Source organism: Amblyraja radiata, chromosome 15 (genome assembly GCF_010909765.2).
Source record: "Amblyraja radiata isolate CabotCenter1 chromosome 15, sAmbRad1.1.pri, whole genome shotgun sequence".
NCBI classification, from domain to species: domain Eukaryota; kingdom Metazoa; phylum Chordata; class Chondrichthyes; order Rajiformes; family Rajidae; genus Amblyraja; species Amblyraja radiata.
In genome coordinates, this window is record NC_045970.1 from 52,797,048 (window position 1) to 52,812,418 (window position 15,371).

Consider the following 15,371-nt stretch of genomic DNA (forward strand, 5'->3'; position numbering starts at 1 on the left):
TAGTTTTTCCATGAAATTGTGTTTTGCTCCAGATTATGACCTCACTATTTAATGGGTTCTATTAAAATGGTTAACGGGTTAACTCATTCATAGAAAGATAGCCAACATAGACAAATAGGTACACGAGTAGGTAATTCGGTCCATCGAGCTCGCACCGCCATTCAATATGATCATGTCTAATCATCTAAAATCAGTACCCCGTTCCTGCTTTTCCCCCCATATCCCTCAATCCATTTAGCCCTGAGCTATATTTAACTCTCTCTTGAAAACATCCAGTGAATTGGCCTCCACCGCCCTCTGTGGCAGAGAATTCCACAGATTCACAACTCTCTGTGGGAAAAAGCATTTCATCACCTCAGTCCAAAATGGCCTGCCCTTATTCTTAAACTGTGACCACTGGTTCTGGACTTCCCCCAACATCGGGAATTTTTTCCTGCATCTAACCTGTCCAATCTTTTAAGAATGTTACATGTTTCTATACTACCCCCTCTCATCTTTCTAAATTCAAGTGAACACAAGCCCAGTCGACCCATTCTTTCATCATATGTCAGTCCGGCCATCCCGGGAATTAACCTGGTGAACCTACGCTGCACTCCCTCAATAGCAATAATGTCCTTCCTCAAATTAGGAGACCAAAATTGAACACAATACTCCAGGTGCGGACCTCCTTGCTCCTAAACTCAAATCCTCTCGCAATGAAGACCAAAATACCATTAGCTTTCTTCACTGCCTGCTGTACCTGCATGCTTAATTTCAGTGATGTACAAGGATGATTCCATGTATGCTCTCATACATATTAGAGGCGAATCGAAATATCTATTGACAACTTTTTATACATGCTATCCAAGTTTGCACATTTATATCTCACTTGGCCGTAACTAATCAATGGCAACATTGCACGGGGAGAACGGCGATGGTGATTTTAAGCACCATGTGTATCCTCAGTTGTTCAAAAAAAATATCCCGCTTTACTTCACGTGGGAGTCTCTGTACACCATTAATAACGTCGCCTTGCATATGAAAATAAGTATGAGGTGTTGCACTTTGAGAAGTCAAATGTAGCAGGAAAATAAATAAATAATTGCGTGAGCTTTAACAGGAATGTACAGAGGAATTTTGGGGCGCAAGTTCATAGTCCCCGAAAGTATCAACACAAGTCGATAGAGAGGCTTGTTTTCATAGATCGGTGCATTGAGAATAAACATAGAAACATAGAAACATAGAAAATAGGTGCAGGAGTAGGCCATTCGGCCCTTCGAGCCTGCACCGCCATTCAATATCATCATGGCTGATCATCCAACTCAGTATCCTGTACCTGCTTTCTCTCCATACCCCCTGATCCCTTTAGCCACAAGGGCCACATCTAACTCCCTCTTAAATATAGCCAATTAACTGGCATCAACCACATTCTGTGGCAGAGAATTCCAGAGATTCACCACTCTCTGTGTAAAAAATGTTTTTCTCATCTCGGTCCTAAAAGATTCCCCCTTATCCTTAAACTGTGCCCCCTTGTTCTGGACTTCCCCAACATCGGGAACAATCTTCCTGTATCTAGCCTGTCCAACCCCTTAAGAATTTTGTAAGTTTCTATAAGATCCCCCCTCAACCTTCTAAATTCTAGCGAGTCAATAAGAATAAGGTATTCATGATGCAGATTTATAATACTTTGGCTCGGCCACATTTGAAGTATCACGTGTAGTTTTGATCGCCCCAGTGCACCAAATGTGTGGAGACTTTGGAAAGGGTGCAGAGGAGGTCTAGCAGAATGATACATGCATTGGTGTGTATTGGCTTAAGTGATCGGTTAGACAAACGTGGATTGGTTTCCCCGGAACGACTGGCTTTAAGTGGAGACCTGATAAGATTTATGAGAGGTATAGATAATAACCCATTCCCAGGATGGGGAAAAACATACTAAAGGACACAACCTTAAGGTGAGAGGGGCAAAGTTTAAAGGGGATGTGCCGGATATGTTTTTTTTTTACACAGAACGCGGTGAGCGCCTGGAACGCGCTGCCTGGGAGTTGAGGCATATACGATCCAAACACTAATCACTGCTTGTTGTCCTTTCGGGCAGCGCGAACTGATAAAGTTGAAAGACAACATGGCAATGCTCGACTCAATGTAAATTTGCATCCCCAAATTCCTAATTTCATATGCCTTTTTCACAGTTAATTTGATGGCGATAGTGATTCTGTCCCGAGAAAAGTGCGGTCTCTCCAGATGCATCACGCGCTACCTGGTGTCCATGGCGGTGACGGATCTACTGGTCGTTATCACAGCTGTCATCTTCAATCGCATTATTGGCATTTACTTTCCAATTAGTTTTATGTCCTTGACTCCCGCTTGCACTCTCAGCACTGTGGTCATTTATGCGGCCACCGAGAGTTCGGTCTGGTTAACGGTCGCTTTCACCTTTGACCGATTTGTAGCCATTTGTTGGCAGAAGTTGAAAACGAAATATTGCACCGCGAAAACAGCGACGGTGGTCGTAGCGACAATTTGTGTGTTAAGCTGTTTAAAGAGCGTTCCCTGGTATTTCATCTACGAACCCCTCTACACAATTAACAACGTGCATTGGTTTTGTAACATAGTATCAAGCTATTACACATCAGTCCCTTGGTCAATATTTGACTGGTTTGCACGGATTTTAAACCCAGGTCTCCCTTTCATTTTAATTTTACTCTTCAATGCATTGACGGTCAGACATATTCTAATGTCCAGCCGGGCACGTAGGAGACTCCGGGGTCAAGGCACTGGAGAAAATCATAACGACCCTGAGATGGAGAGTCGGCGGAAGTCCATCATCTTACTCTTCGCCATCTCGGGCAGTTTCATCCTTCTATGGATGACGTACGTTGTCGATTTTCTCTATGTGGAAATCTCAAACGAATCCTATTTCAGTGGTTCCAATTTCAACGACCCGAGGTTCATTCGCCAAGAAAGTGGAAACATGCTTCAGCTTTTGAGCTGCTGCACCAACACCTGTATTTATGTAGTCACTCAGAGTAAATTCAGGGAAGAGATAAGGAATGCTGCTCTGTTTCTTCGTGATCGTGTTGCTTCGTTAGTAAGATAGCTGAGCGTTGGGTTCTACATCCACTTAGACCTCTGATCTAAGGGCCTGTCCCACGAGCATGCGACTGCATGCGGCAAGCGCGGCCAAACCAGAAGCGTGGATCGCGCGGGGGTCGCGCGGAGGTCGAGTGAGTGGTGAAGTTCGAGCGAAGTCCGCGGGAAGTTCGCGCGTGACGTACGGCGTCAAGGCGGTGCGTATGGCGTCGAGGCGGTGCGTACAACGTCAAGACGGTGAGTTTTCCGGAGCCCGCGCGATGTCGGGACCAGCTCCGCACAACTCCATACGGCTCCGGCGATCGAAGTGGGACCGGCCCCGCGAGGCCGTACGGCTCAAGCGACCACGTTAGGTCGCGCTTGCCGCCTGCAGTCACATGTTCGTGGGACAGGCCCTTTGGTATGTCCCGTTTTCGTCACGTTTTCTTCCTTTCAATGCAGTGATGAAATTGTTCTCCTGTGTTCGGGTAAAATGGGCAATAAATTAACTGTCCTCGTATTTATTCTTGTGCGATTGTCTGTAATTGATAGCAACCCCCAAAAAAGTACATGCAATTGGCCAAATGGAACAGAAGTAGCCCACACCCTATTGTGAGCCTTTGACTTCCGCTGCTTCCACGACATTTCCCACCCATCTTCGCATGGGATGGAAAAATACGAAACAGTGGCAGCAAAATGGTGAAACAAAGAAAAAGGGTTTAAAAAGGAACTGCAGATGCTGGAAAATCGAAGGTGCACAAAAATGCTGGAGAAACTCAGCGGGTGCAGCAGAATCTATGGAACGAAGGAAATAGGCAACGTTTCGGGCCGAAACACTTCTTCAAACTGACTTCAGACGCGAAGACGGGTCCCAAGCTGAAACGTCATCTATCCGTTCCTTCCACAGATGTAGCCTGGCCCGGTTAGTTCCACAAACTTTGTGTGTTTGTCTTCAAATAACCATATAACCATATAACAATTACAGCACGGAAACAGGCCATCGCGGCCCTACAAGTCGGTGCCGAACAATTATTTTCCCCTAGTCCCACCTGCCTGCACTCATACCATAACCCTCCATTCCCTTCTCATCCATATGCCTATCCAATTTATTTTTAAATGATACCAACGAACCTGCCTCCACCACTTCCACTGGAAGCTCATTCCACACCGCTACCACTCTCTGAGTAAAGAAGTTCCCCCTCATGCTACCCCTAAACTTCTGTCCCTTAATTCTGAAGTCATGTCCTCTTGTTTGAATCTTCCCTATTCTCAAAGGGAAAAGCTTGTCCACATCAACTCTGTCTATCCCTCTCCTCATTTTAAAGACCTCTATCAAGTCCCCCCTTAACCTTCTGCGCTCCAGAGAATAAAGACCTAACTTATTCAACCTTTCTCTGTAACTTATTTGTTGAACCCCAGGCAACATTCTAGTAAATCTCCTCTGTACTCTCTCTATTTTGTTGACATCCTTCCTATAATTGGGCGACCAAAATTGTACACCATACTCCAGATTTGGTCTCACCAATGCCTTGTACAATTTTAACATTACATCCCAGCTTCTATACTCAATGGAAGCAGCAGATCGTCCCCAATTCGATGTGTTAGTGGCTGGGCGACAAAGTTCTCCCTGCTTTATTTTCGTTCTCTTTTGCCACACGTACAAAAATATTCAACTACATTTTGACGTTTCTGATTAACTGGGTATTCAAAGCACGGAATTCCGAAGGTGCAGACTTGGGCGATACTTCATTAACTGTACCCTTAATTATCCAGCGGTTAGAACACAGCACATAAAAACACGTTCAGCACAGGAACAAGCCCTTCGGCCCACAATGTCTGCGCTGGACACGTTGCCAAGCTAAATCACGTACAATGTACAACATCATGAATGGAATAGATCGGGTAGATGCACATAGTCACTTGCCCAAAGTAGGGGAATTGAGGACCAGAGAACATAGGTTCCCTGTGGAGGGAAGGGGAAATGATTTAATGGGAATCTGAGGGGTAACATTTTTTTAAACAAAGGGTGGTGGGTGTATGGAACCAGCTACCAGATGAGGTAGTTGAGGCTGGGACTATCCCAATGTTTCAGAAACAGTTTGACAGGTACATGGATAGGACAAGGTACACAAAAATGCTGGAGAAACTCAGCGGGTGCAGCAGCATATATGGAGCGAAGGAAATAGGCAACGTTGCCTATTTCCTTCGCTCCATAGATGCTGCTGCACCCGCTGAGTTACTCCAGCATTTTTGTGTACCTTCGATTTTCCAGCATCTGCAGTTCCTTCTTAAACACATGGATAGGACAAGTTTGGAGGGATATGGACCAAGCGCATGCGAGTTCCACCAGCACTACTGGTGTGCTGGGACATGTTGGCCGGTGTGGGCACGTTGGGCCGAAGGTGGCTGTTTCCACATTGTATCACTCTTCGACTCTATGACTCGAAACGAATCTCATCTGGCTGCACAAGGTCTATGCCGCTCCATTCCGTGCAGAATCCGACGCCCATCTGAACCCCTGTGAAACGCCGTATCTGCTTCCACCACCACTCCGGCACCGCGATAAAAGTCCCGACCACCATATCTCCTTTAAACTTTGCACATTTTACATTAAAACTAATATCTCTCATGTCAACTCTCGCCTTTGACATGTTCATCCTGGGAAAAATGATTCGCAGCCTCTGCCCTCTCATAATGTTGTATACTGCACCACTATAAGGTCTCGCCTCAACCTTCGGCAATCCGGTTATTATGTGCCCCGAGTGATAGATTACAGAAGTGAAAACATGCTCTTCCACTTTCACAATATCAAGTTCACGTGAACATTTTAGATTTTATAATATGGTCCCTTCCTCTTCTAAACTCGGAGAATAACGTCACGTTCTTCCCAATGTCATTAAGTCGACGTTTTGTAAACACGCGCTCTGTGCACAGCGTGAAAGGTTGACATGTTAATGCTTTCAGTTTAGCAGTAATGCCAAGCTGCCCAGTCGATAAGAATCTTACTGAAGTGCTTACTGATGATCAGAACCCGTGTCCAATGCACCGATGAGAAGGCGGCAAATTGGAAGTGGAATGTATGGAGAGAAGGGAAGTGGGGGGGAGAGAGAAAGACAGAAGCGGGACGTTTTGGGATCCCTATTTATCAGTACGTCTTTGCGTCTCGGCCGCAGAACATGGGGCCGCCAATCTGAGTGTATCGCAACTGTAAGGGAAGCAGCGCAGAAATGGTGGGCGTACCGGTCTGGCTGTTAATTAAAATCGCCCAAATGAGCTCATTGTGGTTCTAAGTGGAAGAGATGTCGGCCCAAGGCTGGCATATTGATGGGTGAGAGTTCCACCAGCACTATTAGGGCGATGTTACTCAAGTAACAATAGCAGATTTGGTGTAAGGCCGAATACGTGGTCCTTTGTTCGCCTTTTGTCGAACATAGCGCCGAGGATCCGACTTGGCGTGTTCACCTCAATACCATCTCCAAGCAAGTAGGAGTAACTTATGGGAAGCTGATGGTGGTGTGGCGGTGACTTGGGCAGTCGGTTCTGAGGATGTGTTCCAAACCCCGACGCTGTGGATCCGTCATCCCCAATGCAACAAGATGGGTCCAGGAATGTAGAGGCATGGGAACAGGCCATTTGGCCCATCGAGTGCACACTGACCATCAACCATGCATTTGCACCAATTCTACACCAATTCAAACACTTTATTCTCTCTATATTATCGTCAAATACCCCCCCCACATTCTATCACGCCGACACACAAAGGCCAAATTATAGCGGTCAATTAACTTAGCAACCTGCAAGTCTTTCGGATATGAGAAGAAAACCGGGACAGTCTGAGGGAGAACATGCAAACTCCACACAGACAACACCCGGGGTCAGGATTTGAACCCGGGTCTCTGGTGCTGGGAGGCGCTGTGCCATCTGGAAATACAGGTTGTCTTCTGACCATATCCCCACTCTTCTCTGGTTTGTTGCGCTGTTCCTGTGATACACAACACTCCTGTCGTAAAAATATTAGCCGTTCAAATATTGGGGTGATCTTACTCGACATCTTCTGTCCCCTCCATGAACTCCTTTCCATTGAGAAGTTTCACTGCGCATCACTTTCCACCGCCTTCTCAACATCGGCCAACATCGGTAAGTTCATAAGTGGTAGGAGCAGAGTTAGCCCATTCGGCCCATCAAGTCCACCCGCCATTCAATCATGGCTGATCTATCTCTTCCGCTTAACCTCGTTCTCCTGCCTTCTCCTGATACCCCTGTGCTTCTGCCTCTCTTTAGCTGCTGGTAACGTCCTGGTTCATCTCTAGGCTCTCTCTGAGACACACTCTGGAATGTGCAGTGCAAACTTTCAGCTGCAATATCCGTACACAGTCTAAGTCCAAATTGTGCATCATTTATTTCCAACTATCTCTGCTTCCCGCGCAGATATTTGATCCCGAAACCATTCCACATCTGAAACTCTCTCTCCTCTCGTCGACCAGACTCGGTAACCCAAACTCATCTACACCGTCTGTCCTAATGGTTCCTTATCCGCCCTGGAACGCATACGTATTTCTGAAAACGCTCCTTTGAAGGCTTCATGCCCTGTCCCACTTAGGAAATCTGAACGGAAACCTCTGGAGACTTTGCGCCCCACCCAAGGTTTCCGTGCGGTTCCCGGAGGTTCCCGCAGGTTTTTGTCAGCCTCCCTACCTGCTTCCACTACCTGCAACCTCCGGCAACCACCTGCAACCTCCGGAAACCTTGGGTGGGGCGCAAAGACGCCAGCTGTTTCCGTTCAGGTTTCCTAAGTGGGACGGGGGCATTAGGCTATTTTAGCTTGATGTTGTTAGAACACTATTTCTAATCAGTGTGACTTGAGCGCATCCTATGCAGATTGGATTGGATTCAATATGTAGTTTGTAACAACTGTGAAAACATCTTACATTGTTGGGAGCATTAGTGCTGGCTCAATGTATTTCCGTCGTTTAGTTCGTATTGCACTGTGTGGAAGGACCTTTCATGGTCCAGCTGTACTAACAAACGAAAGTCTTATTTATGTGAGGGAAAGTTACTGGTACTTCGTGGTGACCCTGTGTTTGTTCCGTGTACATTGCGTCGTGCCAGTATGACTTCCATTGAAGATAGACACAAAATGCTGGAGAAACTCAGTAGGACAGGCAACATATTTGAAACATATAAGATTGTTAAGGGCTTGGACACACTAGAGGCAGGAAACATGTTCCCGATGTTGGGGGAGTCCAGAACCAGGGGCCACAGTTTACGAATAAGGAGTAAGCCATTTAGAACGGAGACGAGGAAACACTTTTTCTCACAGAGAGTGGTGAGTCTGTGGAATTCTCTGCCTCAGAGGGCGGTGGAGGCAGGTTCTCTGGATGCTTTCAAGACTTCCATTGAGTTTGGATGCACGCATTTTGTTTCTGACGTTATTAGTTTCTGAACCGTCATTCAACCAACTGTAACGCGGACACGGGGAGGGTCGGGGGGGCGGGATGCGGAATCTGTTTGTACAACCAACGCAATAACTGACTGCGCTAATTGATTCTCTGTGGATTTCGAACACCTATAACTGGGAAGCTCCTTGGACGTCGGAAGCAGCCGCTGTCGTATCGGGAGAGACCACCGCTTCTTATGCAAAATGCACGGCCGAATAAGTGGTCCAGTTTATGCCATTTACTACCCAATTCTAGCAGCCATTGGAGTTCCGGGTGAGTCGTTTTAATAATCCATTGAATATTCAGGTTCAGGACAATGAAATGACTGTGCTTACTTATAACTAACGAGGCGATTGGTTTATCTCCCCACATTTTTTTAAATCTGATCGGGGGATTCTAGCTTGCTATGGGTGAAGTTTTGACATGTTAGCGAGTATTCTTTATCACCAAAAGACACGTCGAGCTGGAGTAACTCTGATGGTCAGGCAGTATCTCTGCGGAACATGGAAATGCGATGTTTCGGGTATGGACCTTTCTTCAGACGTCACCTCTCCATCTTCTCCAAAGATGCTGCCTGTCCCACTGAGTTACTCCAGCGCTCCGTGTACTTTTGAGTAAAGCAGCATCTGCGGTTCCTTGTTTCCACATCCCTTGACACAAGTATATTTTCCAGAACAATTTCCTTTAATTGATCGTTACGAATATATTTTAGACATTTACACACCAACCCGTGGGTGTGATGGCACACCTTTGCCGGAGCAAAATTTGGGGAGAGTTTCCGACAGTAGTATAACTGATATCTAGTATGCATGTTGGTATAAAATTTGTGACGGCCAGTACGCGGCCGAAGTATCAGCTCTCCTGAATTTTATTTTCATTGCGTACACGAGAGATGTATACTAACATAAGTGATCAAATACGAACCGCAAACCCAGCATCACCCATCGACGCAGCCGATGTAGTCATGATCCGCCCACCTGGATCGTCAAAAATCGGAATTTCCAGAACAACTCGACAATCATTGTATTTGACATTAATTTGCCCTTCAAGAGAGAGCGAGATAGGGCTCTTAAAAATAGCGGAGCCAGGGAATATGGGGAGAAGGCAAGAACGGGGTACTGATTGGGAAGATCAGCGATGATCACATTGAATGGCGGTGCTGGCTCGAAGGGTCAAATGGCCTACTCCTGCACCTATTGTCTATTATCTATTCTTCAAAAGAGAAATGGAAAAAATAAACAGTCAGACTTCGAGGAAGGAGGGCGCTTGGCTACAGCAACAATTTATATTATTTTCATAATTCCAAAACTTGCCATCGATTATGACGGCGCTGTGGTGCGGCTGTTCGGGCCGCTGCCCATATTTCCCGGTAAAATACTGACCTCGGGTGCTGCGTACGTGCAGTTTTACACGTTTCCAATCGAGTGAATTTACATCCGAAGCCTCTGTTTCCTCGGAGACGTGAATGTTGGCAAGGTAATTTCCAGTTGTGAATTGCTCCTTGTAGAAGCTGAGGGTGGGGATGGAGATGTGGGGAAATAGATCACTGGGACAATCAGTGGATTCTCCAATTGCTCTATGAGATAACAACATTTCACCGCAACAGCTTCCTTGTATGTCGCAACGAAACATGGCCAATATATTTCAAGAAATGTTAACATGAACCAGCCACAAACGCCTAATAGTGTCCTTGAAACGATTAAAGGGCCTGTCCCACTTAGGCGTCATTTGCGCGTCACGCAGATGGCGCGTGAAGATTATGTACATCTCAAAATCCTGGGGCGCCGCGAGCGACCACGCGTCACTGCCTACGGCACCACTCACCATGCGCGCGTGATGGGCACCATGCGCGCATCACGTGCGCGTCGTGACGCGTAAATGATGTCGCGTAAATGACGCGCAAATGGCGCCCAAGTGGGACAGGCCTTACTTTTTATTGTGCAGCGTACTATAATTAACAAATCCGACATGGCACAGTTATTGAAATATATGTAAGGATGAAAGTCACTGGTATGCAATCGTCCCTTCCTGTTAATTCAGATATCAAAGCTTTTTTTCTTCAAATTCTTACCGTATTCCAGCCTTACAGTCTTACTTGTCTTTTCACAGTTAATTTGGTGGCGATTGTGATCCTGTCTCGAGGAAAGTGCGGTCTCTCCAGATGCATCACGCGGTACCTGGTGTCCATGGCGGTGACGGATCTACTGGTCGTTATCACAGCTGTCATTTTCAATCGCATTATTGGCATTTACTTTCCAATTAGTTTTATGTCCTTGACTCCCGCTTGTACACTCAGCTCGGTGATCATTTATGCGGCCACCGAGAGTTCCGTCTGGTTAACGGTCGCTTTCACCTTTGACCGATTTGTAGCCATTTGTTGCCAAGAACTAAAAATTAAATATTGTACAGAAAGAACGGCGACGGTGGTCATTGGGACAATCTGTGTTTTGAGCTGTTTGAAGAGCGTCCCTTGGTACTTTATCAAAGAACCCCTCTACATAATTAACGGTGTGCCGTGGTTTTGCAACATAATATCAAGCTACTATACATCAGTGGCATGGACAATATTTGATTGGTTTGCACGAATTTTAAACCCAGGACTCCCGTTCCTATTTATTTTCCTACTCAATGGTCTGACTGTCAAACACATTCTAGTGGCCAACAAATCTCGCGGGAGACTCCGGGCGAAGGCCGGTGGAAAGAACGGTAGCGACCCAGAGACTGAGAACCGAAGGAAGTCTATTATTTTGCTCTTTGCCATTTCCGGTAGTTTTATTCTTTTATGGATGACATACGTGGTCAATTTCCTTTATGTGCAAATTTCAAATGAACCCTATTTCGGGGGTTCCAACTACAATGACCCAAGGTTCATTCGCCAAGAAAGTGGAAACATGCTCCAGTTGCTCAGCTGCTGCACCAACACCTGCATCTATGCAGCCACGCAAAGTAAATTCAGAGCGGAATTGAAGAATGCGGCAACATATATTTGTAACCAAATGGCAGCATTGGTGAGGTAAAGCGTCGCCGTGCCTCGGCTTCACTCACTTCTTGGATTATATTTCGTCACCTCTATCTTTCGTGCCCTAAATAGCAACAAATAGTCCTCTTGGTATTCGCCCATGTCAATGCATCATCAACTCTAGATTGTCCACACCATCAATCACCTGAGCTTGCTCAATCCATTCGTCTTACCCTTCGTTCCCAACAGTCATTAGAGCTGTTGAATCATCGAAGCATTCAGCTTGCAAACAGGCCCTTCGGTCCATCGAGTCCGCGCCGACCATCAGACACCCATATCCACCATTCCCATATTAATCCTTTATGGTTGTTATAACACGAATCTTCCCCCCAAAAAAAGCACCTGTTTTTTTTCCATCTCAGATAAACATGCAAAGGATGTTTACCTGAGTATTTGTTTACTTGTCATTTACGTTCCCGCATACTATGTTACAACTTTTAATTCCTCCTTTAACTCTCGATCATCTGTGCCATCCTGCTTCAACACAAATTTTGATCAACCTCAAGGAAATAAAACATATTAGTCCGCTTGACTAGCATCATTGGGTTATTGAGGGTTATTAAAGGTGGGGCGTTTATTCTGGTGTTTGTTCTGATGCCAAAGAAAAGTATGATACCTGCCTTATTGACTGGCTCTGACATCCATTATGAATTGCTTCCAGAGATAAGTGATGGTGCACATTAAATCCAGACTATCAGCCATACTTGATTCAAAGCAGTTTGATTACAGTTGCAACAGGCCCACAGGAGACGCCATCTCTCTGGTCCTGAACCCATCTCTGGAACGCCCAAACAACAAGTACTGATATCTTACACACCTCTTTGTTGACTTATGTCAGAGCATCGGAAGGAGATAGAGAACGCAGTAACATGGTGTCACGACAATAGCCTCCTCAATGTCAGCAAGACGGAGAAGCTAGGTATCCATTTTAGGAAGCTTGGGTGAGTACATGCCCAAATCAGCATGAATAGTGCTGAGGGGGAAATAGTTTATAGCTTCAAGTTCTTTGGCGTAACTATTAGCAACAATCTGGCGTGGACCAACCAAATTGATGTGGCAGTGAAGAAGGCACACCGCCGCCTCTACTTCCCGAAGAGCATAAGGAAATTCTGCATGTCTGATAGAGTCGTAGAGTCATATAGTGATACAGCGTGGAAACAGGCTCTTCGGCCCAACTTGCCCACACAGGCCATCCTGTCCCAGTTACGCTTGTCTGCGTTTGGTCCATATCGTCCAAATCTGCCCTATCCATGCACCTGTCTAACTGTTTCTGAAACGTTGGGATACTCCCAGCCTCAACTACTTCCTCTGGCAGCTTGTTCTATACGCTCACCACCCTTTGTGTGAAAAAGCTACCTCTCACATTCCTAATTAAATCTTTTCCCCATCACCTTAAAACCATGTCTTCTGGTCCGTGATAACCACAAGAGACTTTGTGCGTCTACCTGATATATTCCTCTCATTTTATACACTTCTATAAGATCACCCATCATCCCCCTGTGCTCCAAGGAATAGAGAATAAAATATACATCAATGATTTAGATGAAGGGATTCAAAGTAACATGAGCAAATTTGCAGATGACAAAAAGCTGTGTGGCAGTGTAAACTGCGAAGTGGATGCTATGAGAATGCATGGTGACTTGGACAGATTGGGTGAGTGGGCAGACACATGGCAGATGCAGTTTAATGTGGATCAATGTGAGGTTATCCACTTTGGTAGCAAAAATAGGAAGACAGATTATAATCTAAATAGTGTCAAATTGGGAAAAGGGGAAGTACAACAGGATCTGCAGTTCCTTGTTCATCAATCAATGAATGTAGGCATGCAGGTACAGCAGGCAGTGAAGAAAACGAATGGCATGTTGGCCTTCATAACAAGAGGAGTTGAGTTTAGGAGCAAAGAGTTTATTAAAGGTTTGGACACGCAGGAAACATGTTCCCGAAGTTGGCGGAGTCGAGGACCAGGGGGCCACCGTTTAAGAATATGGGGTAGACCATTTAGAACCGAGATGTGAAAACACTTTTTTCACACAGAGATTTGTAAGTGTGGAATTCTCTGCCTCAGACGGCGTTGGAGGCCGGTTCTCTGGATACTTTTAAGAGTGAGCTTGATAGGGTCCTTAAAGATAGCGGTCAGGTGATATGGGGCGAAGGCAAGAATGTGGTACTGGTCGTGGATGATGAGCCATGATCACATTGAATGACGGTGCTGGCTCGCAGGGCCGAATGGCCTACTCCTGCATCTATTGTCTATTGTCTATCGAGTCCCACCTGACTCAACCTCTCCCTATAGCTCAGACCCTCTAGCCCTGGCAACATCCTCGTAAATCTTCTCTGTACCCTTTCCAGCTTGACAACATTGTTCCTTTGACATCTCCAATGACTCTTACAAACCTTTACAGAATCACAGAAAGCATCACTGTTTGATTTAGGAACAACTCTGCCCAAGACGGTAAAACATGGAGAGCGTTGCTTAATCCATCACACAGACCAGATGTCCCACGATTGAGTCCATCTACACTTCACGCTGGCTTGGAAAAGCATCCAACATAAACAAAGACTTGTCCCAATCCGGTCATTCCTTCTTCTCCCTGCTGCCGTCCAGCAGACGATACCAAAGCTTAAAAGTGCTCACCACTAGACTCGGGAACAGTTTGTTATCAGGCTCCTGAAAAATCCTTCCATGAGCTATCCTGGAACGTCTGCCTGGAATGGTGGTGGAGGCTGATATAATCGTGGCATGTAAGAGGCTTTTAGATAGGCACAAGGAATGGAAGGATATGTGCAGGTAGAAAATGTTCGCTTTCGGGTTTTGGGCTTATTATTGTCGCATGTAGAGTGAAAAGCTTTGTTTTGCATATCTTCAATCAGATCAGATAATACTAAGTCAAACTCGAGGTCACCAGGTAGAGCGAAGGGGAAGACACCGAGTGCAGAATATAGTTATCAGTATTGCAGCGCATCGGGTTCCATTGAGTTTGGATGCACGCATTTTGTTTCTGATGTGATTCGTTTCTGAAGCGTCATGCAACCAACTGTAACGCAGGCACGGGAAGGGTCGGGGGGTGGGTGGGGGGGGGGGCAGATACGGAATCTGTTTGTACAACCAACGCAATAATTGACTGCGCTAATTGAATCTCTGTGGATTTCGAACACCTATAACTGGGAAGCTCCTTGGACGTCAGAAGCAGCCGCTGTCGTATCAGGAGAGACCACCGTTTCTTATGCAAAATGCACGGCCGAATAAGTGGTCCAGTTTATGCTATTTACTACCCAATTCTAGCAGCCATTGGAGTTTCAGGTGAGTCGTTTTAATAAGCCATTGATTATTCAGGTCAGGACAATGAAATGACTGTGCTCACTTATAATTAACGAGGCGATTGGTTTATCTCCGTGCATTTTTTTTATCTGATCGGGGATTCTAGCTTGCTATGAGTGAAGTTATGATATGTTAGCGAGTATTCTTTATCACCAAAAGACACGTAGTACTGGAGTAACTCTGATGGTCAGGCAGTATCTCTGCGGAACATGGAAATGCGATGTTTCGGGTATAGACCCTTCTTCAGACGTCACCTTTCCTTCTTCTCCAAAGTTGCTCCCTCTCCCACTGAGTTACTCCAGCGCTCCGTGTCCTTTTGTGTAAAGCAGCATCTGCGGTTCCTTGTTCCTACATCCCTTGTCACAAGTTTATATTCCAGAACAATTTCCTTTAATTGATCGTTACGAATATATTTTAGACATTTACACACCAAACCGTTGGGTGTGATGGCACACCTTTGCCGGAGCAAAATTTGGTGAGAGTTTCCTACAATAGTCTAACTGATATCTAGTTTGTGTGTTGGTCTAAAATTTGTGACGGCCAG